The following is a 24563-nucleotide window of genomic DNA, read 5'->3' on the forward strand; positions in this document are numbered from 1 at the left end:
GTACAAGGAGGGGGACTGAGGTAAGAAGAGAAAGGGAACTGCAAGAATCAGGACATGATCTGTTTTGCACTGTTTGTACTCAAGAAAGGCCTTTGCTAAGATTAAGAACAGGCGCTACCCACAAGAGAGACTCCCCACCCTGTCTTGGAGATTTATTGAAGTTCCCAAGTTACTCAGAGGGTTTGACTGCACTTATGAGGGAAGCTACAATTAATATTTAAACAGCAGCTCTCTGCATCTAAGCTAATAACAGAATAGCAAAGTGCTTCCTGCAAGCTAAAATCACAGATGGAATGTTGGCAAAGAGATTTTACAAATGCGACAAAAAGGCTTGAAGTGCTAGATAACAGAGGAAATGTTTAAGATTTATTTTCAATGCACTAAAAAGAAAAATAAAGTGAATAAACTTCTAAGCATTAAAAAGAATCTCTTGCAATTGTTAACCACTTAGAGTCAAAAAAAAAAAGCACATAATCCCGTCTCTTGGCTGAATCAATAGACAGATCTGCTTTAGTCTAAATATGAAATTTGCAGCACGTCACACTGTTTTATGGGGGATAACATGGGGAGAAGAACACTAAAGTGGTTTACAGAAGATGGTGGTAGAACCCCATTAAATGCTCCTACGACTGCTATATAAGGCAGTGGTGTGGAGAGACGTGGTTCCTGCCCAGTAACACCTCCTGCTCACCAATGCACACACTCCATATGCGGATCTTCTAAACTATTTTGAAACCAATCAGTTTCTAGTGTATGGGAAAAAGAGAAATATTATTTAAGAGTAGCATCTGGTGCTTTTTTGCTTATAAATATTTGTAGAAAAGTATAACTGTGCAGAAACCTGAAAGCAATACTGCAAAATACAGCTGGAAAACACAAAAAACACAATGAGACTCCAAAGATTCTCTCTCTATAGCCCTTAAAAAAATGTTTGCTCATTTCTAGTCTCAGCATTTTTAGAGAAGGTGCCAGTTAAAGTCTCCATCTATATTTTTTCTAGTTTGAAATTATGAGTAAGCAGAGAAGTGTGAAACAGTAATACATTTCTGCATGACATTGAAAGAATTAGAATTTATGGCAGAGCAGATATCCAGGGCAAAAGAAGAAAAATAATGACAAAAAAGCAAATAGTTCGTCAACAATATGTGCTACATTGCACTGGCAAAGAACTACACTGGGGTCTTAAAAGAAGTGATAAAGGGCATAAAAATTTAAAAATGTTTATTTTCTACAGCAAATGTGAGTGTCCATTGAAATTCAGTTGAGCTGATGGGGACAGGCAGGTAAAAAGGCTTCAGTTAGAGCCACCATAACAGATACTGTCAAGTTACTAACGTGAAATATGTGATCCTTCAAATAAATCACATTCTCAAGTCTGCTCAGTAATGTAGTGTTTTCTTCTGTTCTCTTTTAAGGTCACTGTCAGAGAAAGGCTTATGACACAGGGCTGGTCATGTAACAGATTATCCCACAGGTGCAAAAATTGTGTTACAGCAGTGCAGCAGGTCTTGACCACTACAGACACACCCAAGCACGCCGTTCACATCTGGGAGATAAAGACTAGGTTGCCTGCCATGGACCAAAACTCACTCTCTATCCTTCTATTTCTTCCTATATATCCACATCAAAATATGCCTCCTGTATAACTATCCAAATGTGCCAGCACTTACTTGTTGAGGTTTTGAAATATCCCTATCCTATGTCACAGCTCAGCAACTGAAAAACACCAGTATCTGCAGAGTGACACCTGGGGAAATTGCTGTGCTACAGGTTCCTGCACTGTCTGGTACATGAGGAGTTACCCAGGCACCAGGTTGCTATATGGATGAAGAGGGAGGATGGAGTTGGGGAAGAAGCTGAGCAATGGCCACAGAAGGAAAGAATTCAACTCTCCTTTTCAATTTTTGCACAAGCTGAAAGGTCCTCTGAAATATGCACTAACTGTGCTTGTCTTTGTTGCTCAGGCTTTGATGGATTTGGTTCATTCTTATATTTTTATGCAAGAAAAGAAAACCCCAAGGAAGAGTGCCAGAACTATCCTGCTGTTCCCCAGATGGTTCTTCCAAACCCTCTAATAATTCCTGCACTGTAGGCTTGCGGGAAGCGGGAACATCAAACCCACAAATCTCAGAATGTAGCTACAAAATCAAAATGTTTGTCTAAAGGCTACTTTCCTTAACTGCTAGAAAAAGAGCTCACAGGATTATATGCATTACTCATAGCACCACTCTGAACTTTAGGAACACTCAATACCTCCAATAATAGCAACTCAGTTTCAATTGCTAGCAATTTTACCCAACTTCACTTATTTGAACAATTTTCTCTAATAGTTCAGCCGCTGGCTGAAGCCTTTTAGAACATTTCATCAAAACTCATTCATTTCCAACAATGAGATTTTTCCTTTACACCCTTAACAGAGACGATTAATTAAGGAAAATCTTTACATCACTTCTGTACCTATGCCTTATGGATAAGAGGACCCAACAGGGAGCAGTATAGGAAATCAACTGGAGTGTCCACCTTTTCATGAAACTACCTGCGCTGGTGCTTGTGCTTTGTTATGTGTCTTATGAGTTGTGGGATCTAAGACTTCCACAGTGGTTTATAACTTTCAAAAATCAAAACTCTATTTGGGGATGGGGGGGGAAACTAGGGACCCACCAGTACCCCAGAACCAGCAGTTATAGACTTCAATTCCAGACTCCATTCTATTCAGAGAAAGTTAACACAAAAACAATAAATCGCGGTTGGATTGTATTTTGCTAATGTATTCCCATAAATAGATCCTGTCTCTGAAATTATTTGCAGGCTGGCAGGCTTGTTAAAAAGGAGAATGGTTACTGAATTCACAATAGAGGCTTTATCAGGAAAATTAAGTGAAGATGCCATTAGGGTAAAGTCTAGGGAGGATAAGCCTCCATCGTTGAGAGTCTTATTCAGTATTCTGTATGTAAAAGAAACAATCTATTGATTTCAGGAAGCTTCTGCCAAAGTGAACAGACCTTTGTAATGCTAACAGATTTCTTCCTCCAAAGTAAAAGCCTTTATCATATAAAGACCTTTCCTAAATAGACATAATTTCTCTGCAGAGGAAAAGTTTTATTTTTCATCTATGTCCTCCTTGATGATAGAGCTGCAGAGAATGGAAACAGCCAAAATTCTAAGTCTACTGATTTGTCATTTTTGTGGTAACATTGCAAGGACAGGAGAGCCTCACTGCAGAGCTCCATGAAGAGCAGCATGAAAGCACCCACTGACTTGATACTATGCTCCTGAACATGCTCAAGATGCAAACCCACTGCCCACAGACCTATGAGGCACAGGTTTCTTCTCTCCTGCCCAGTTAAATAGAATCATCTCCTGTCCCATTGAGACTATTATGGGCATCCCCAGGAAGGAAAAGAAGAAGTTAGCAGTTAGACCCTCTTTGAAGGGAGGGTGTGGAATCTGTCTGACATTTTTGTAAATTTATTTTGCTCCTCCCTAGACCATAATGCATACGAGAGCCTGTGTGAGGGAGGCATGCCAACAGTAACTTCAAATATTTGGTACTGCCTGGTTCTGAAGATCACACTCTCTTTTTAGCCCCCCTGCTTATAAGACTCAGGGGAAGCTGGACAGTGAGTTCCAGCTTCCTCTCCTACAGAGCAGAAAGAATTTCCTTGATTATTTTATATTTTTTTTTAAGATAGCACAGTAAAAGACATCACTGTGCTACTATAAGAAAGCAGGCACTGCAGGTTGGAACCCTCATGTTGAGCAGCTCTCCTTTCCAAGTGTAATAAAGTGTTACAAAAATCAATTAAAATATTAGTATTCATTTAAAAAAAATAAAATATTTTAATTAAAAGATCACAAAATAAAACCCCAATAATTCTCCTACAAATTCAAAGGAAAGTCACCTAACCATAAAGAGAAACAAGTCACTTTTCTTCCAGAATTATATCTATTAAATATTATTTCTTCATAGACACACAAAAAAATTTCTATCAATTTATAATAAAACATCACAATTTTAATATTGCTGTTGCATTAATATTTTATAAATTTCATATGCTCAGACACATTTATTAAATGCACCTTTTAATAGGTTGGTTTCTTGATGTTGTCCGGGTACAGCATAATCCATGCTTTTATAGCTACCTATCTCACCCTCTACAATATTACTATAGGCTTATAACATGACCTACTGTAGTGGAACCTTTCATATAATGTACTGGTTTACCTCCTCTTTATCTTATCTGCCCATTTCTTTTCAAAAAAGGAAACTGATTTAAAATAGAAGCATGTCATTTATTTAGAGTTCATATTCTCCCATTTGAGAATAAGCAAATTCTCAAATTCTGAGAATTTTAACTCAGAAGCATCTAACTAGAATTCTATCAAATGGATAATCCCTATTCCTTCTTCATCTCAATGCCACCAGTTAGTAACAAACACCAGTTTTTAAAGAACATCTGTACAATATATTTACTAAGCAGCTGACCTCTTCAGCTTGTCAGCACAAAGAGATAGAAGAGGTTCAAATACCAGTGCCTTAGCAGTGGGTACTTCTAGCATTCTCCACTGTCTTTCACTGATTTCCACCACCCCCCCACCCCCGCCTTGTGATCTTCCCTTTCCATTAGGGAAATAAGTACAAAAGGAACTTCACTACAGAAAAAGATAAAATGTACCATAGCTTGTATAAAAGCAAATAATATAGCAATACTAAAAATACAAGCAACTCCTGCCCCCAAATGACAAAGAATCTCCTTAAGAGAGCAAACAGAGTTTTGTTCAACAGGGGGGTATTCTGTATGTGTTTCTATGGACCAAACCCACACCTACTCCTGCATTACATTAGATTTATCACAGATAATAGCCAACTCCTACTTGTTTCCCTAAGCAAGATACTGCACAGCTTTGCCAAGACAACTGCAGTGCAGAGTAGCCATCAGCCCACTCTGCAGTGGCACTTCCAGTGCAGTTCAAGGTGAGACCATGTCCTTCAGACAGCACACGAGACAGCAGCTTCAAGCATGTAGCAGCAGTATAGTAACCTGCAGCTTTTCTGCACTTGAGCCCCAAGTACCAGGTGCTCATATTGATCCCACCAGCTGCTGGCTGGTCTCATCTGCAGGCAACAGCTTCACTGGGGGTTAAATACCTACGGGAAAGAGCATGAACTGTACTTCATGATCAAACACAGCAGGAGGCACGTTGCTAACGCTGCTCTGTATTTACAACTACTGCAGTCTTGTAGAAGACTTAAAGTCAAATTGACTTCAACCTGACACCTTTACTTGCTCAAAGATTATGTACTGGCACAAGGTACTAGAGAAAAATAAACAGGTGGGCAAATCCCCTTCTGTGGTGCTGACCACAGGTGTTCTGCTCTGTGCTGTGTTCCCCACCCAAAATACAAACCACAGCTCTTGGTCATGGCCCCAGCAAGCACCATCCTCTCTTGACATCATCTTGGTTCACCTTGTAAAACAGAAGGTGTCTCGGACTGCTACACTGGGCAGCTTAAGAGAGAAAGTCATACTAGCTTCTCTTATGCTTTTAAAATGCTTGCTTTCTAGAGGGTGGTCAGCAAAATGACCGTGAAGTCCATTGGCAATTGGCCAGACTCACAGACTATATGTCAAGTGAAAACAGGGACATTCAGGAAAGGCAAGGAAGGAGTCAGGCCCAGACTGCCCGAGTAAACAAAAATGTGCAGCTTTGAAAAAGAGACAGGCTAGTGGAACTATACAAGCAATTTGATAATCAATTGATGGAAAGACCACAATTTCATTAGCTGATTGAATTTACTCAGCCAAGTGCTCACAAGGTCGCAGTTGATAACAATCCAACTATGTAAGCCAAACACCAGAATAATGAGATACCAGCTGCTGAGGCGGGTTTAGAGGACAGCTAAGAAGGTAAGGAGAAAGCACACACAAAAAAAATAGGGGAGCAGCAGAGGTTCTGCTCTTTGCTCTGTACTCAAGTGTGACGCTATCCATCTATAAAACTACAAAACTCTTCTCGGTTCAGTGAACTACATCCAATGGATACAGGGTGCGAGTTATTTAACACAAAGTCTGCCAAATGCCACCAGAGTCCTTTTACAGATGGCTGGAGTCAGAGAAGGACAAACCTGGCAGGAATGAACTTTGGGCAAAAGAACCATCCTGGAAATTTTTCATCCCATGTGTTGGAGCAGGCAGGGGAGCACAGGTCAATCTAGCGAGAAAGATGCCAACACATCTCACACTGGAAGACAAACCCTTACCTGGGTAACTCATTACCCTCGTGACTGGCTACCAACCTAATTTCTGCTTCAAATTTCACATGTGGTATGTATGGTTTGTTCAGCTCAGGAAGAGTCAATAAATCTCAGGTCTGCTAAAAGCTGATTGGAAAGTTATTATTCCTGATTTATATTTCTAGAGACTATGTGTATAAGAGGTACTTTAAAAATTTAGTTAGCATAATGACTGCCCAGTGTAGTCAAAATTCCAAATTCTAGGAGTACAAAACTACTACTTAGAGCTAAGTCTGAATAAAGGTCAATGAACTCAGAATTAAGGTTTGGAGATGTTTTTTTTTTCAAAGCACTAAGAAAAGCATGAAGGAATTGCTTCACATTTGAAAGGCAACATACAGGGAGAGTAAAGAAGAAAAAAGAGCACACCAGAAAAGTGTTTAGAAAAGGGTTATAAAGAATACAAAGGTTTATAAGAATATAAGGGTTTATAAAAGCATAAGAATAATTAATATATCAGGAAGAAATTATGTCAAAGATATTTGACACAGGCACACATACACACGGTGTGTGAGTTCGTCTGTGTGTAGGTATTTGCATACCACATGGTATTTATCTGTCAAAGTGGTGAACTAATAATGTAGAGTTTGTGACAAGGCTATTTTAGCTGATGTAGCAGCGCATCTTTTCAAGTACCCACTGCTCTGTCATACAGCACTTGCAAAATTAAGATTAAGGTGAACTTGGAAGGCTGAGCATCTCTCTCAGAAGGTACTGAACTCTTCACAGTGGGCCCTTTCTTTGCTGTTACATGATGTTAAATTCTCTCGGTGCTGGGTGTTTTGTCTGACTGATATGCAATCAAGTGGTAGCCATTTGTACTCAAGAAGCAGGCTGTTCATCTGGGCACTTTCAGGGTGAGCTCAAGTGCTATTTGCCTGAAGATGCTGGATTTTTTTGAAAAAATGAAACATCAACTCCTTAAAATTAGTGCAATGAATCACAGTGATAAATACTAATAATTTTCTTTGTATTACCCCCATAATGGAACTTGCTTTTGAATGTGTAACTTATCCACCTTGATTAATACACTGCCATCTAAAATCTTTTCTAATGAACAAACAAGCTATATTTTAGAAAATTAATTCAGAAAGCATAGTGAATGGACAGAATCTGCACATGCTACTTTATTGGTAAAAAGACATATATTGATGTCAATATTACTTTATGGCTCTGAGGACAGATATGTGACAATTTTCTAAATGGAAAGGATCAATAGAAGCAGTAAGAGACAAAAGTAATATAATAAAATTTGCCCTGTGATATATTACACTTGTGAAAGTATCTCTCACATCCCCAGATGATTCTGTGCGTAATAAATATTCTTGTTGCCATTTTACTGCCCTGATTCCTCAAGGCCAGACTCTTCAATATTTTTGGTGAACCAATTTAAGTCAACAGCAGCTGTCTGCCTAGTAACCCAATACTAAGCATAACAAAATAGAGCAGAATACTTCTTCCACAAATCAGCTGAACATTACCTTTCAAAATTCAATTCAACAGGTAAAACTGTACAACCAAACCAAAATTTACTTTGAGAAATTACATATGATCAGGTTTTATCTGCACCACATCAATGTGTTTATTATACTCTTTTTTTTTTAAAAAAAAAAAAAAAGGTGTAAAATTTCTTTACAAATGTGAGACAAATTTTATGTATTTTAATTTAAAATTCAGTTGAGATATCAAAACAAATCTGACAATTTACTAGAAACTGCAATCACTACCAAGCAAGAAAGGATGTGAAACTTCTGACCTGTTTCCATGTTGGCTGTGATACTGTGGCTCACAGTTTCTTTATCAATCAGTTATGTGTAGTCCATCTTAATTTAAGGATAAAGAAACATATTCCAGAAGCACAACAGAAGCATTTTCCCTTGTCTTATCTATTATCACCATGTTAGAAAGACCTTGATTCGAATCTCATTCAACTCCTTGAAAAAAAACTGAATTCAATAAACAGCAGATGCAGTCTCAGGTCTGTTTGACCTTACTACAGTGTATGGAATATTCAAACAAGATAAAAATAGTTTTCCAGCTGTGTCTGTTTTACTGTTGTCTGATCTTAGCTTTCCAAGTCCATACAAACACTCTCCATAGATACATTCAGCACAATACTAGCTGGATTCTACTCTCATGTTGCAGGCATCTAGTCTTTAAATTCACTCTTTGTGCTTTACCCCATAGCTCTGATCAGCACCTTCATCAATAAAACACAAGTCTATTTACGTGTAAGAAACATTCTGTCACAATGTAGAAGATTTACTCTACACTGCTTAATGAAAAGCTACCTAACATCCTCAAATAATCATGTGTGTTCTTAAAAACACTGGAACGTCGAAGAAGCCATAACAATAATACGTCTAAGATGTTGATAAAACACCATCTTACAGTAATGAGGAACACTGTCTTTTGAAATTGTAAAGGAGTTTAAGAAAATACTTCTAGTTGTGGTGGGAAGTGAGAATGTTGCTTGGGTGCAATCACAGCCTCTATAGCATTATATTCAGCAGCCATAAGTTGAAGGTTGTTATTATCTTATTGCAAGCATAACAATTGGAACTGAAAACAAATACTTGTTTCGATAGCTGCACAAAAGATACAATGGTAAATCAAGGAATTATTGACAGCATTTAACTGTCTCAAGGTGATGTTACTGGGAGGGAGAAGGAAATAGAAAGTAAAATGGCAAATGAATTTTCAGGTCTGGATCAAGGACATGTAGAGATAAGTACATTAAAGACATTAAGAGACCTTAAGCAGTGTATCTTTAAACAAACATAGTAAAATGTAGGTGTTTTCCCTCAATCTCTTAATACTTGCTGCTGTTTAGGCCCAGCCTGGAACAACCAGGTCTGTACCCACTCACCCCCCACCAAGGGGATAGGAGGAGAAAATCCAACTAAAAGCTCATGAATCATGACAAGGACAGGGAGGATTTAGATGCCCAATTTTGATAACAGGCAAACCAGACAGATTCAATTTTGGGAGGAAAAAGAAATAAATTAATTTATCATAACAAGAGAAAGAGAGAACAAACTCAGTCTTAAATACCTTCCCCCAACCCCTCCCTTCTTCCCGGGCCCAAATGACTTCACCCCTGCCTCCCCCTCAGCTGTGCAGGGGGGTGAGGAGTGGGGGTTCAAGATCAGTTCATCACACATCGATTCTGCTACCCCTTCCTCGCTGCCTTCCCCTGCTCCACCGCACATCCCTCCCACGGCAGAGAGACCCTCAGGAACCCCTCAGACACCCTCCCTGCCCGGGCTGCAGCCCCTCAGGAGGTGCTTCAGCACAGGCTGCCCACAGAGCCACGGCCGCTTCAGGAACAGCCACCTGCCCTGGCCTGGGGTCCTCCAGGGCTGCAGATCCACATCTTCCCCACTGCGAATCTTTTCACGGGCTGCTCCACCATGGTCCTCTGTTGGCTGCAGGGGAACAGCTGCCAACTCACCAGGGGCTGCAAGGAGATCTCTGCTCGGGCATCTCCTCCCCCTCCTTCCTCACCACCCTTGCTATCTCTGCTCAGGTATTGCTCTCACCTCCATCTCTCCTCTGCCCTGCAGGTTTTTGTAGTTTCCTTTTCCCCATCTTGAATATGTTACTCACAGAGGTTCATCCAGCTTCCCTAGTCAGCTCGGCCTTGCCCAGAGGTGGGCCTGGAATCGGAGCCAGGGGATCTTCCAGCAGCTTCTCACAGCAGCCACCTCTTTGTCCTCCCTCCCCCCCCAAAATCCCACCATGCTAACCCAAAACAATACCAGCTTCTTACGTGCTGCAAGTAACAGCTACAGTGATACCTCTGAAAACATTTTCTAATTGGATTTTGCATCATCTTTTAAAGCTCACTCATTCTGCCAAGACACTCCACCCAAAATAAAATGCCTTTCTGGAAGCACAATCGCATTCTATTGACCAACAGAGGAAGGATGGGAATTGTCAATTCCAGAGATTAGAGTCTTCTAACTACACAACAAGAAGGACTCCAGTATGTGAAGCTTCCAGAGCTCATCCACAATACCCATCCAGCCTTTGCTCTTTATCAAGAAAGATGCTATGGCAGATATAGACATTCTCCTGTTAAGGAACAGAATTAACAGTTAATCTCAATTTACAGAATCTAGTTTACCTTGCAGACTTTAACAGATAAAGGTTTGAATTCACTAAAGACATTGCCAGAAAAGCAATCAAGAGATGAAAAGTCCTGTATCCCATCAGCAATGCTCCAGGGCATTCTGTCTCAGTCAAATCAAGTTCACATAAGGAAAGAAAGAATAGCAAAGAAAACAAGGAAGGGAGGGGTGGAGAGCTGGGGGAAGACAGACTCAAACACATTGCTAAATCATACCACAACAACATAATGGATTCTCTTAGGTCTGGATAACTTTCATACTCTTCATACCACATTTCTGACTTTTTCAGTTGTTAGATTAAAAAGAGAATGCAAATAACTATTAATAGGACACAATTAATCTCAGTGCTAATCTATGAATTCTGTGATTCTATGATTATCTGCACTTTGAATCAGAAAGTGTTTCAGTAACCAGAATACTACCACAAAAGCAAAGTTTTCTCAAACCAGTGTAGATTTTTAACAATTGTTTTCATTTTCCCAGTGGCAAAAGTCACATTCATCTCAACATCTGGATTTACCTGAAATCATCTCACCAAATAAATTTTGTCCTGAAGTAAAGGCTCATCCAGAAGAGAATAAACTTAAATATTTTCACTTATCTGAGAGTGTTACCAGATTTTTCAGTAGGAGAAAAAAGAAACACTGAAAAGCAATATTGTTCTCACCATTACAGAGGAATTTCAGTCTAAAGGCAGAGATTGCTTTAGCTCAAGCTGGTGTGACAGCAGGTGTGATATGCATCACCACCAGCCTTATAATCATCATAATACGTTGCTTTTACATAAATCCTTTCATCTCAAGCTTTTACACATCATGAACAATTAAGCCTTACAACCCCCCAGCGAGGAAGATGCATTAAGAACCTGAACCTGCCAGGCATTTTTTTCAGAACACGTTTAACTACAGAAATATAATTTAATAAAGCACACGTTTAACAAGTAAGAGCAGAAAAGCAAACATAATCTGTGTGTGTATAAACTTTGGCTGAGCCAAGAGCATTTCAGAAACCCAAGAGGCCGCACTCTCTGCTAGTGTCAATTAGTAAATCTAGATCAATTCACACAGCGACTAAGAATTTACCCTCTAAATTCTTAAGCTACAAGACTCTAAGGAGTACATCTTTGTCACAGTTTATCAGACCATTCTGTTGACTTATGTCCTTACATAGACACATAATGACGCAAACATTTTAGCTGGTATCTAGAAAGTATGCACAAGTTGGACTTAAGTTTTTGCCATCTGTTCCCTCTCTGCTCTTTTTTATAGAGAACTCACTGGGTAATGACAGGTAGGGGAATGGTGAAGGGAAAGGAAGATGAACTATAGATCCTCAGATGCCACTTACAGAGCAGTGCCACTGTGGTCACAAATCTAATGGCAATGATTCTGTGTCACTGGGCTCTGCATTTCACCATATGGGCCCCAACACAATGTCATGTGCTTCAAGAAATCAAAGTAATGAAACGTATCTACAACTGGCTTGAGTGTGCCTTAAAGGTGCTGGGCCTTATCTAAAGTGCAGTACTTAAAGCTTGGCATGTGTGGCCAAAATTTTCTTCCCTGATGCATACAAAACATTCCAGAGAGTGTTTGTTTGCCTAACAACCTGATTACAGCACTTCAGTAGCACCACTGAGCATATGCTGTATAGATATTTTTTTTCAGTACTTTAGATTCATTTAGAACGATAAAGTTCAACATAAATGTGAAATACCCTTCTTATGCTTTAGTCTGCTAACTGTGCACAGTATATTCTTAATGTAGAAAAAATAAAGCACCATAAATGGCAGCTGTAATCCTTCCATCAAGTACAATGTGTGTTCCTAATGGAATATGTTTTCAAAACAGATTTCCAGTACTCCTTATTACAATATCATTTTACAATGTTTAGTTTCCAAAAATTGACTACAGGAGTACTTGCTACATTGCTTGGTAATGTAACATTTCATTTTATGGTGCATAGAATGCATTTCTCTTAATAGATGTATCAGTTCCCTGATATCATGACTAAACTGCTTCATATCCATCAAATACTGTGTGGGGAACTAGCAAAACTATGGGTTTATTTTTGTTGTTGTAGCACAAACTCCTACTTGCTCATAACCTCTTGCTTCCCTGAACAGCAACAAATAACTTTGCTTGCTCTTTGCAGACTTGATTATGTACATACCATATATATTTTTACAAATATTTGTACGGTTACGCAAAAAAAATGTCCCAACTGTGCATCCTAAAGCACGTAAGATTTACAGGAGTGTTTGTAGGCAAGAAACTTAGAAAAAATATGTATATAAAAAATAACTGTCCATAAAATGACACTCAGTCTTTGGCCAGGGAGAGATCAACCTCTTTTCCAAGTCTGAGATTAAGATCCCATTTAATCATGTCTTGACAAAGAAATGCAACCTTGCTCCATGTTGGAAAGAACAACATAATTTGCTCTTTAGAAAGAGCAAACATAATTTAATTACAACATTTCTTGACTCAGGTCAGGAAAAAACGTGTGCATATGTTTGAAAGTTCTTTGAGAAGAATGTCTTTGAGGATCTATCACAGCTCCACAACGGTCGCACTGCTGTGCAGTCCCTGGCAGACACGTTGAAGTTATATGACCTAATTTGTGGAAATTCTTCTCTATATAAGTTGTGACATGAAAGCAGGAAAGATCTTTTAATGTTTAGCTTTCCAGCTACCTGCTGTGTCTGGCTTCTATAAAAGGAGAGGGAGGCAGTTCTGAAAACATGTAATTTCTGCACATGCATGTTTTTGTTCTCAATATCGCTCATATCAAGGGTTTCTGCAATACAGGAACAGCAGCTCCTGTTTTCTAAAACACAAACAATCTCAGCCCCCTCACATTGTGCCCTTTCATGCAGCTTACAGGAGCCTCAATAGGTTCCACTAAAATCTTTGTGGCAAAAATAGTTTCAGAAAAGAGTCTTTCAATCTATAAGTAGCATCTTAAAAGAACAAGCAAATGAGCTGCACGAAGTACATGAGCCTGAGACAAGTCACAAGTAGTGTGAGTGACTTCTGTGAGAATTAAGTCATTTTAAAAAGTGGCATTTGAGCATCAACACAGCTACAGTGGTAATAAGTGAAGATTAAAAGAAAATTATTAGATTTATGCATTGATGCAAAGGCATCTTCCACTATTTCAACACTGTGAGTAATCAGAATCTAGACTAGAAAGGAAGCTTCTTCAGTTGATGTGGAGTTTTTTTCTATCCGGTGTAAATGATGCCAAAGGAGAATGTACATTGCAAAACAATGGCACAATATTTTGGTACTCATGTCTGTATTAAAATACATCATGTATAAGAAATATACCAACACTACAACACAGAATCATAGAATCTTCATAAACATAAGACACTGCAGTGCATTCTCTCATAAAGTAGCTAGTCTTCATCTAGCTCAATGGAAATCAGTGTAACCAAAGCGTAATTCTAAACAGTATTTCACTTAACACCAAAGCTTATTACTCAAGCCAAGAACAAAATATAGATGTGTAGCATGGAGATATATGTCAGACAACAGTTTTGTTTATTTTTAAGATATTTATGTTTCCAATTACACATGTATGAGGATAAAAACATACCTAATAATGCCAGGTAGTCAAAGCAGCAGCACTGCAAGAACTTTAATATTCTGTTGCCTCACTAACTCCAGCAGAGCAAAGAAACCTCTGAAATTGCTTCATCTCCATTCAAGTGAAAATAAAATAGAAATCCTGAAGTCTTAAACTTAGACTGTCCTCACATAATTGGCTGAGTACAGAAGTAATTTCTGTTTAAAACCACCACCTGAGTCAATAAGGTTTGACCTTTTTTTAAAAAAATAGAATGGTTTCACCAAGCAGTAATCAAGTGGTCATCTCTAACATACACTGACAAAACAAGTCAAATTGTGGGGAAAAGATGCTCTCTGAACAGGATCGTGAAACTTTATGTACTCTGCTCTTATACTGTTGCTGTTTTCTTTTTTATCCCCAAAACACTCTCAGTAAAATTACTAGGTGTGCTCTGCACTAGGAATAATACTGTGTCATAAAAGGCAATAAAACTCTTACATGTGCATGTCGATGATCTTAATGGTCTTTTCCAACCTAAATGATTCTATATAATCAGTCATTAATACGAAACAAATCTGATTGCTGCAGGATAATATAAGGATAGTGGTGTCCTTTTGTTACACAAATAGAAACCTTTAAATAAAAATATACACTGGACAGAAAGCAAGCTTCTAGTTACAATGACTAGCACCCCTGTGTGCACCACAGCTGACATGTCAGGATTTCTAAAGCCAACATGTCATTATGGAGCCAGAGTTCTGGTGATTGTACAGGCACCTAACTGGTTTGAGACGAGTAATGGGCATCAGTGCTGAACCTTTCCAGAGAAAAATCTACTGCCAGAAGAGCACAGGCTGATGGGCTTGTGGTTTCTCTCTTCAGACTCTGGGTTGCCTTTCATAAGTCATCTATTTATCTATGGAATAGTCAATGTTAGCAACAGGACAAGATTCCTCAGACTGCCATGCCTGTAGCATCCTGCAACAGACCATTACATCTACCTAAAAACAAGCCTTTAAAACCTGTGGTCTATATGGCACAATAGCCAGCACAGTGATTCTCAAGCTCTAGGGGGTTGGCAGAAGTTAAAAAAACGAACAACAACATAGGACAAGATAAAGAGAGTACATTTTTTATGGTGCAGTGTCAGATACAAATAATACAGGGATCTTGCTATTTCCATAAAAAATCTTTGCTTTTTCAGGATCCGCAAGCACGTTTACTTAATTGACTAGTGTCAGGGCATTTAAATACACATTTCAGATAGTAAGAAGCTGAAGAAAGATACTTAAGAGAAAGCTGATTTTTGTTGTTTTCAAAAGAAGCATAAAGGAACAAAATACTTCTAGATCAGTTTGAAACTCAAGGGAATTAAGCTGAGGTCGTTCACCTATTGCTTTCTGTTTTGTTAGTGTTGAATATATCAACAAATCCAGCATCACAATACAATTTTTACAGTGACTGATGTCTACCTTTATCTGTACTGTGCCACCAAGGAGGTACTTCTGTAAAATGGGAATGTTGCTCAGAGCTGCATCTGAAGTTTGGTGAAGCAAATGAGATTACAGGACTCTCCATGTGCAAACTTGTAAGTAATCGGTGTCAAAATAAAACTGTTGTGACAGACCAGAAGCATGACAAATAAACAAGGTATCCCAAGGGAACAATAAACACTCAAAACATCCAGGCAAAATGTGATACCATTCACTCATGACAAAGCAAAAGATCATAGTGCAATAACCCAATGTAACATCCTCCAAAATAATTTCACAGGAAATACAAATAGAGGTAGTATCTCCAAGTTGAATCATCTCAATCATCTTAATTTCTGCCAGATAAAATTCACATACTGCACCTTGATACTTCAGTGACGTATATGTCCCAAATAAAGCTGTAGCAAACATTGCTTTACATTAATAACTACTATTCATTGCTGGCAATACTCTTGAGCAGAGGGCAAGAACAGTTGATATTAGGACCTGGAACTATGCTAGATATACCTTATCGTATTTGAAAAGTGTTGTAATAAAATTCATGTCTTACATTTGTTTTTTACAGCAAGCACTTCTCTAAAACAAAAAAGGAAACTCCAAAATTTAGAACAACTTTCACCACCTTTTATGAAATCCAGTAGGTCACAGAGATCAAATGCAGCTGAAATCAAACACATTAGTGTTTTGATTATGCATCAAGCAAAATCATGCAGCTCAGGTCTGGAGAGGTTGCCTTCTCTACTGTCCTAAACCCTGGGTGTTTTAATCTCCAAGAAGAAAATTTCAAAATGCTTAGTGATGAAAGGAAAGCTGAATATGATCTCAACAACACTGCTGTCACATCAAGAACACTTTCCAAATCCTTGCAGTTTTGAAGAGGCCTTTACTTTTTTTTTTTCCCTTTTCCTTTTTTTTTTTTTTTCTCTCTATAAACATTTTGTGGCTCTACCTCTCATTATTATCTCATGTGCATTCTTGTTAAGTACAGTCATCATGAGAATATACCTAGTGGGAGTGGGTCAGGGGTGTGGGGAATACTGAAGCTCCTGATGTTGCTAGAATAATTTATTTGAGAAGTCAGTGGAGGGAGAAAATAGATCCACTGGACAGTTACCCAACATGGAATTTGTGTTTCCATTTGGCCAGCCTCTGAGATTTGCCATTTGGACTAATCAGAGTCTTTGGAGGAACTCCAGATTCTTTAATATACTGAAAATCCATCCTGTTGTTTCTCTTGTTTTAAATAGGCAGAGGCAAATAGTGCATTATCATCAAGGGCACTAATTGATCTAAATGCAGTGTAAACTAAATTAATGGGGCTGGAAATGCTGGAAAAATTAAACACAGCATTCTTAATAAAGATGAAAATAGCTTAATAAAGCTGAAAATAGGATTCAAGCATCCTAAGGCATGTTTATTTCTGTTTAAATAGATGTCTTCCTGTAGACTGTTATCAGCTCAGCAGGAGCCCCTACAAGAGAGGCATTTCACTCATTCTCTGCATTTTAAGTTAGGTTTCTATGAAGTTCAGCCTGCCTGTAAAAGCTGCTGCCAATCCATATAAAAACCATAACTGTGGCAAAGTAATGCTAATATCCTGAGAGCTTCAATACTGAGCTGCAAGTTCAACCTAAATCTTTCTCTCAAAATGGAAGTTTGCTGACCCATCTTCCAGGTAGTGAGGTACTGCACACAGGAGGAATGCATCTAAAGGAACAAGGAGGAATCAATCCTCATTTGAAAGATTTTCCTGTATTTAAATGGATTGTGGAAGTCCTTGGCTGGCAGCAAGGCACTGATTGCATCTTTCTTCTCTGTTGCTGAAAAGGGCTCATCAGCATTGGCAGGAGTCACCAGGGGTGAGTCCAGCTCTTCTTGGTAAGCATGTTCTGAGCAAGATGGGAGAGGCCAAAGCACCCCAGACCCAAGTGGGAAACAGCCAAGGGGCCTCTTTGAATAGCATTTTGAATACAATCTCCTGAGCCATTTCTGAAGAGGAGGAGTATCAGCTGGGCTTCAAGATGGAGAATCTCCAGTAGGAAACTTGGAGTTTTATTTAAACTCCATGCAAGAGAAGGGATAGATGTATTGCATTTCTCTTTGCCCAAAGTTTCAGGAAGTAGCAGAAAGCAGAAAGGAGCACGGAAAGAAGAAATCAAATGAAACAAAAAGAAGTTGTGTGAAAGCATGTAAGAACAAAATGAAAATACACTCATTAAAAACAAAGAGCCTTAGATGCTTTAAATCTGATTGACAGCCAGTCACCAGGTAAACAGAATTCTGTTGGCTACTCACGAGTTCTGACCACATCTTTTAATATTTAACATTTTAAAATTCAAAGAGAAGTGCCTGCTGACTTCAAAAGGCAGAAGAGTCCCTAAGAGGGAAGAACCAGCCTTCAACAGCTAAAACCATCCAGAAATTAGAAGTCACCATGTCATTATGCATATGGTGCAGGAAAGATTAAAACATGTCTCAAAGCAGATTTTATATTATGACTAAAAGGTGACAAGAATAGATATGAAACAATGGTCCTGACTCTGTTCAGAATTATAATTCTCAACTGTACAGATTCTGAAAGGTTTTTACTGGTAAAATTAAGGGTAAAGATACTGTCCCACTACTTCCAGCACTTAAAAATTGAACATTCACTCTAGTGATTATGGCTCTTCAAGACATTTTGCAGCAAAGACATTTCATGAGCATGAACTTCAAAGCATCAACGCAGATGTGCTACAAGTAACTGAAAAAGAGGGTCCTGCAGGTCTGGTGAGAATAAGAAAATCAGCTCCATTTCCAAACTCCAATGACTGCTTTTCCAAATAAGCATCTGAGTTGGCAGAGCAGTCTAAGGCATAAAGCCTTGAGTCCAGAAGGCTATTGCATGCTGTTGTCTTCCCTATTTATGCCACTGGCACACCCCCAACACAGACACAGCACTGTTAAAGCTTGGCCTTTTGCACATATAACAAAGGCCACAGATGTAAGGGGTGGCAATTGAAGTGGTACAGTCCTGTAATAAACACCAACACCATGTATTTCTAATATGCATCACAGCTTTTCCCCAAAGCCTACTGTAGCTTTATTAAGTACACAATATCACTGATGGACAAAATTTAACCTCTAAATTAAATTCCAAGTGAGATATGAACAGCAAAATATTTAAGCTGAATGGAGAAAGGCTAAATATTTTCTTCAGGAAGCTACAGTCCACAGCATTCTTTCTCCTAGAAGAGCTGAGAAAATTTAAAAAACCCACCAGTTTTAGAGAAAAATCTTTAGAAGTGAGCACAAAAGACAACAACAACAAAAAAGGCTTGCACAGAAATCTGCTTGTTAGGGAATTCTAAGGTCATGCCTAGAGTAGCCTTACCTGCCTGGCATAGCACATCAGACACACCTGCCTGTAACCAGAAGGCCACCTTGCTTGTGAAGTCACCTATCCACAGGCAACCCTGCAGATAGGTGAAGAGGGCACAGAGCTTGACACCTCTCACTGTTCAGAGGCTGTCTTCCCAGTGTCAAAACACATAAGCATCAGAAGAATTAAGCGGAGGAATTAAATAGAAGAAAATTCTCTTCATAGTGCTCACTGTGAGATGTCCCCTAAAATACTGAAACAAAGAAGAAAACCTTATGGCCAGATGAACGTTGATGAAGCTGAATAAAAGGCTCAGTGAGAGCAAAGCAAAGTACAAACTGGTACAGATGGAGGCTGGTATTCTGACATGACCTTTTAAAAGTAGGAAAGCAGTCACAAATCACAGCTCAACTAATTCTGACTAGTCTGGTGTAACTGTAGTCACAACTCTGACCTTACTTCAATAGATAAGTCTAATAGGGACTATCTCATGTAAAGAAGGATTTCCTTTCCTCCAGGACAAAGCTGCTGCCTGAACAAGTCAATTTTTCAATGGTATGAACTAAAAGTCTGACTGCAGCAGTGAAACCAAACTGGAAGATGTAGCAGTTGAAAATGGGGTGTCAGTGGGACATTCATTAACTAAAGAAGTTTCAAATTTTGAGCTCACAGTCTTGTTGGTGTTCCCATGAGGTTACCTGCTGCTCTGAAAATGAGAGGAGTAGCTGGGAAGTAGCCAGAGCAGTGGCAAAATTTTTCAGTTCCTCTCCAAGACCAAAATATCCAGAAACACTTCTGCACAGGCATCATCTCCCCACCAGAAGTTTTTAATCTTGGTGTTGACAAAAATGAACAACAAGTACGTTAAAGAGGGACTTAAAAAATGGATCAGGATCTTGCAATGGACCACCTAAATCCCAAGCTCCCACTGAAAGGATACAAAAAAAGGGAGGAAGAATAAACTCTTAACCACTATGCACAACAATATTGTTGATAGCAGAAATCATCCTTCCTTTGAGGTTGTTACATTTGAATGGTGGTAGACAGCCAGAGAAGTGAGAGGGAGGAAATTGTTCTGATGCTGTCCCATAAGGGCACAAACTACAGGAGTTGGGCAGCTTCCAATAAATCCATTGTCCAGACACAAGAGGAAGAATCCAACTGTCCAAGGGTTACAAACCCTTTAACTTTTAAATACTGCAACAACAAAAATACAAATAACCCACAGAAACTTCTTCTATCATAAAGTACTCCTAGTAATACTGCAAAGGGGATGTTTGTCATCTTCTGAAGTTCAGATCTGAGATTTAAATTAAACTTTTCCGCATAGTCCAACGAGAAACTGCAAGGAGGAAGTGTGACTGTTTCCGTTGCAAGCTTGTGACCTCTTTGCAGGGCTGGTGGTGGGGAGGAAGGAGCGGAAAGGACAGGAGAAATTTCTAAGGTCTTCACAGGTTCTGGCCAATTCTCTCCTGCCTCCTGGCTCAGCCCTGCTTTTTCCACTGCTTGCCTGCTCATCTGCCTGAGAGCACCAGGCACTGAAGCGCTCCTATCCCTTCTGCCCAGATCCAGGATAGAGCTGAATGAAACCATGTGAAGCAGAAAGGAAAATCTCTCCAAAATAGATACTGAGTGATAGAATGCTGATTGGAATTAGACAAAATGTAACAGCTATGGATTAACTAGTTGCTTTAATAGTAAAACCTGCATTTTCCTGAAACACTGAACACTGACTGCATTTCTCCCAAGAAGATGCTGGAATCCTGTTTCTTAACCTGACTGCAGCTGCAAACTGCTGTTGGCCTTTGGGATTTCCACACAATAATTCTGAAATCTCTTTTCTTGTCACTCTGCTGCAGCAACATCCCATTTAGCAGATATTCACTTTTTAGTCTCTTTTGCAACAGACATTCATTTACATCTATTTTACATGAACTAAATTTGGCATTTGCTGTAGTAGACCAGATGCTTAAATGATAAAAGAGCTGACTGCAGTGCTCATCTTTATTTACTGCTCTGGCTTGGGCTGTATTGATTTCTAAACATTTGCATATGTGCTGGTCAGATCTGAATTCTTTCAGTAACTTTTATCCTATGAATTTCATTTTTCCCCATTCAGATCACTGTCTTTAGTTTCTGGCTTTATCTTCTCTTCATATAGTTCAGAATAAATGTAACTGTGGGCAAGCATCAATTTAGTCTTTACAGTCAGTATTTTTTTCAGATAAGAACGGGATGAGTAGAGGGGGATGTTTTGATTATTTGGCATTTTAAGCTCTGCCTCAGTGAGGCCAATTTTCCTCGTTTCTCTTTAAAGACTGTTGAATATGACACTGCATGCAACTGCTGCACTTCATCTTTAGATGAAGTGAGGCTTTCTTCATTGAAAGTTTTCTTTCAATGAAAGAATAGGGTAAATGTTTTCTTGTGTTTCTTGGTTTCTTTTTCCTTGTTTGTTTCTGTGTATGTAACATGGATACACAAACAGTAACAGCCATGTGAAACACCAAGATAAAATAATATCTCAAACCACAACTATCATCACATTGATCACATCTGAGTTAACACATGGAATGTATTCTGAGGGGTCAGATTTCTGTTCCATGCATCTTCATGCTACCTCATCCACACACAGCTTTTTGTGCCACAAAAACAAACCTGTTTCTCTAAACTTCTAGTTTCTGCCTGAAAAACTATATAAATGTTAGGTTGAATTTCTCATTCAATAATCAGGTTATTAAAACATACTTTCTCTATGATCTTTTTCATTGAAATGTAAACCACACTTTTTTCATGTTTTTTTAACACCTTAAAATAGCACAGTTTACATGAAAAACACTTGACATTTTGCACCTCCTCATTAGCAGAAGACCTTGACCTAGTACATGCATCGTAACTTATCACTGTCAGAAAAATGTTTCTGCCCTGTGTTTTGGAATCATGTTCATGGGCTGATGGATGTTTGGCATGGTCTTGGTCTGCAGATCAATCACTCCCAACACGTTATTTGTCATCAAGTAGAAAGTACGTGGTACCAGTCATAAAGAATTTCCATGTTCAGGGCTGGATCCAGTCACGGTGCCTATGAGCAGGACCAGAGGTTGTTCCCATCCCCCAAACCACCCCCAACTATTGCCACCAAGCAGGGACACCAACAAGCGGGATGCACCACAGCTGGTTTCATTCCTTCTGTGGTACCAGGGGATGTGGCTGGGCCTGGGGGCTGAAGGAGCTGCTTGGTGTGAGATGTCAGTAGATTCCTTCCGCTCACACAGATGATGTCCCACTCCTCTTCCAGCTGCACACAGAAGTAGTAAACCACCAAGATCTTACCCATAAACATTCTTCATAAACATCACCATGGTGACTTTTAAAGATAATCATCCTCTCATTTATTCACAGACAACTAGGAGTGAAGCAGGGCATGGTAAGTTTTGCTCAGAAGTGCTGCTCCAGCTTCAGCTGTGGCAGTGTAAGAAATTAGAAAACTCTTGCAGCCCATCTCTGCCATCTCTCATCCCAAGGCTATTCCCCCTTCACATTTGTCAATGGAATAGCTGTGTATGGAATCAGTCATTAACAAAATTCTGGCATCTTTACTCCTTGAACAGTCAGAAACTTTGTTCAAAATTCCAAGCTGAATTTATTCTTTAAAATTTTGCATCATTGCCTCTTGTAACAACAACACTCTTTAATTTTTTCTTCTTCTTCCTCAATGTTTAGCTCTCACTGAATTTGTACATGGTATGACTAATTCTTCACAAGCTTCGTTCTGCTAGGCTAAAAAAAGCAACTCTCTAATCCATTTTTCTCAGATGGATTCTGCATTCCTGCACCCATCCTTGCAGCCATCTCTGAGCATGTTTCCAGTTTAAAACCACCTTATTGAAGCAGACATGACAGAACTACAGAGAATATCTCCAATGAGGTCTTACATTATTTCTTGTACAATATTCAAGCTTCTTTACTTCTAATAAAAATACCTCATCTTTCTCTCAGCTGCATCACAGCAGCAGTGCACTCTTACCTCCCAATCAAGCCATGGACAAATACCACCTTGCTTTTTATGTAACTTCAAAATGAGAAATCCCAGTTGTACAAAAAAAACTCCCTTAATCAGCTTTTAAAGAGTTCTTAGGCTGTTACAGTATGTAAAGTGGATGATTACTCTAATCCACAAGGTCAAAGAATTCTTCCTGGAGGAGAATTCGGGGTGAAAGTCTTCACAAAACCCCCATAAGTCATCATTAATATATTAATTGTTAAGATTAATTAGGCGTTTTTGATGTTTTGCATGGCAACCTACCCTGTTATCTAGCAGCTTTCACACCATGTTCCCAGTACTTTCCTCTAATCTAACACTCTGCACTAGACCTAGATCCACCCCCACCAATTCAGTGCCAAGGCTCCTCCTGAATATCAAAGGCTTGAATGAGGCCCATAGCAGCTGTGGCACAGTTAACATTGCCAAAATAAGCACTCTACATTCTGGTGTATAGAAATATAAACATTCCCTGGAAACATTTTGCATTTAGAGACTACTTAAACCTACAAGGATCAGTAATTCCACAGGCCTCAAGAGATTTCGTTCAATGGTCATTCCAACAATCACAATAAAGAACTTTACCCAAAGACAAGTGTTCAGCGGGTAACAAACGTCAGAAATCAACCTTCTGGGAACCAGGCTGCTAAAATATAAGCAGCAGGCACAAAGCATATGTGTTTTTCCAATGCCAAATATAGAGAGTTTTTATTCAGGGCAGCCAGAAACGTATCTCTGAAAAAAGGCAACACATTGTTATGTTGTGAGTCCCTGCCTCAAAGTTCTGGAACACTCAAGCTTTCATAACAAAGCTCTCTGTATTTATTTATTTTTTTATTTTATGCAGAAGTTGCAGTAATGAGAAAACCTACTGAGTGCAAAGTTTTCTTTCTACAGCATTATTTGATGGCAGAGATTGCTTTTTTAGAATACTGTCATGCTGCTGACAGACAACAGAAGTCCACTTCCTTTTTCAATTCCACATGCAATTTACCACCCACAAAAAAGTGCTGCAGTCTTTCAAAAATCAATCTTTCCCATTCATGTGTATCAGCATGCACCAATACCTAAGTACATTTCAAGGCAAAAAATTTGTTCATAGGTAAATTTAATAAATATTCAATTCTTTGAATTCTATAATCTCCAATAAAAAGGGCTACTGACATGTAGAATCACTGTAATGGATGGATAAGCAAACAGGTGTTGCAAAAATTTAAGAGAAAAGGGGTAGTTCAATTGAAAAGTTACAACAGACTGAGCAGTAGCTTCTAATCAAGGGGAAAGCAAACAAAAAACACACCAAGCAAATGAGAATTATAATCAGGTAATATAAATCTGATACACTCCCACACTGCAACTCTGGCTACAAGATCTATCTTTCTGTTTATCTAACTAATGAACTCATTAACAACATCTTCAGATAAGGTATTGTTTTATCTGCACCTGACTTTCTGATAACAGAGAGGGCATCTGTAAATACATCCAAGACTTAGATGCTACAAATGGGAATAATTTCTCTAGTGCTACAATATTACTACAAGAAAACTGTGAATTACAGACATTACAGAGGACAAAAGTATAACCTTACTGAAACCCATTTCAGTCACTGCAGGATGCAATGATCCAGTTTCAGAAAAAAAGACATCTCTTTTACAGCAGCAAA

The 24563-nt window shown here is 38.9% G+C and overlaps 1 protein-coding gene across 1 annotated transcript in view; it reads right to left on the reverse strand.

The window, feature by feature from the left end:
- Positions 1–24563, reverse strand: part of NELL1 (NEL-like 1 (chicken)) — a 281278-nt gene that overhangs the window by 68396 nt on the left and 188319 nt on the right. The window lies entirely within an intron of this gene.

The sequence above is a fragment of the Chaetura pelagica genome, unplaced genomic scaffold (assembly GCF_000747805.2).
Source record: "Chaetura pelagica isolate M959 unplaced genomic scaffold, ChaPel_1.0 scaffold164, whole genome shotgun sequence".
NCBI lineage: Eukaryota > Metazoa > Chordata > Aves > Apodiformes > Apodidae > Chaetura > Chaetura pelagica.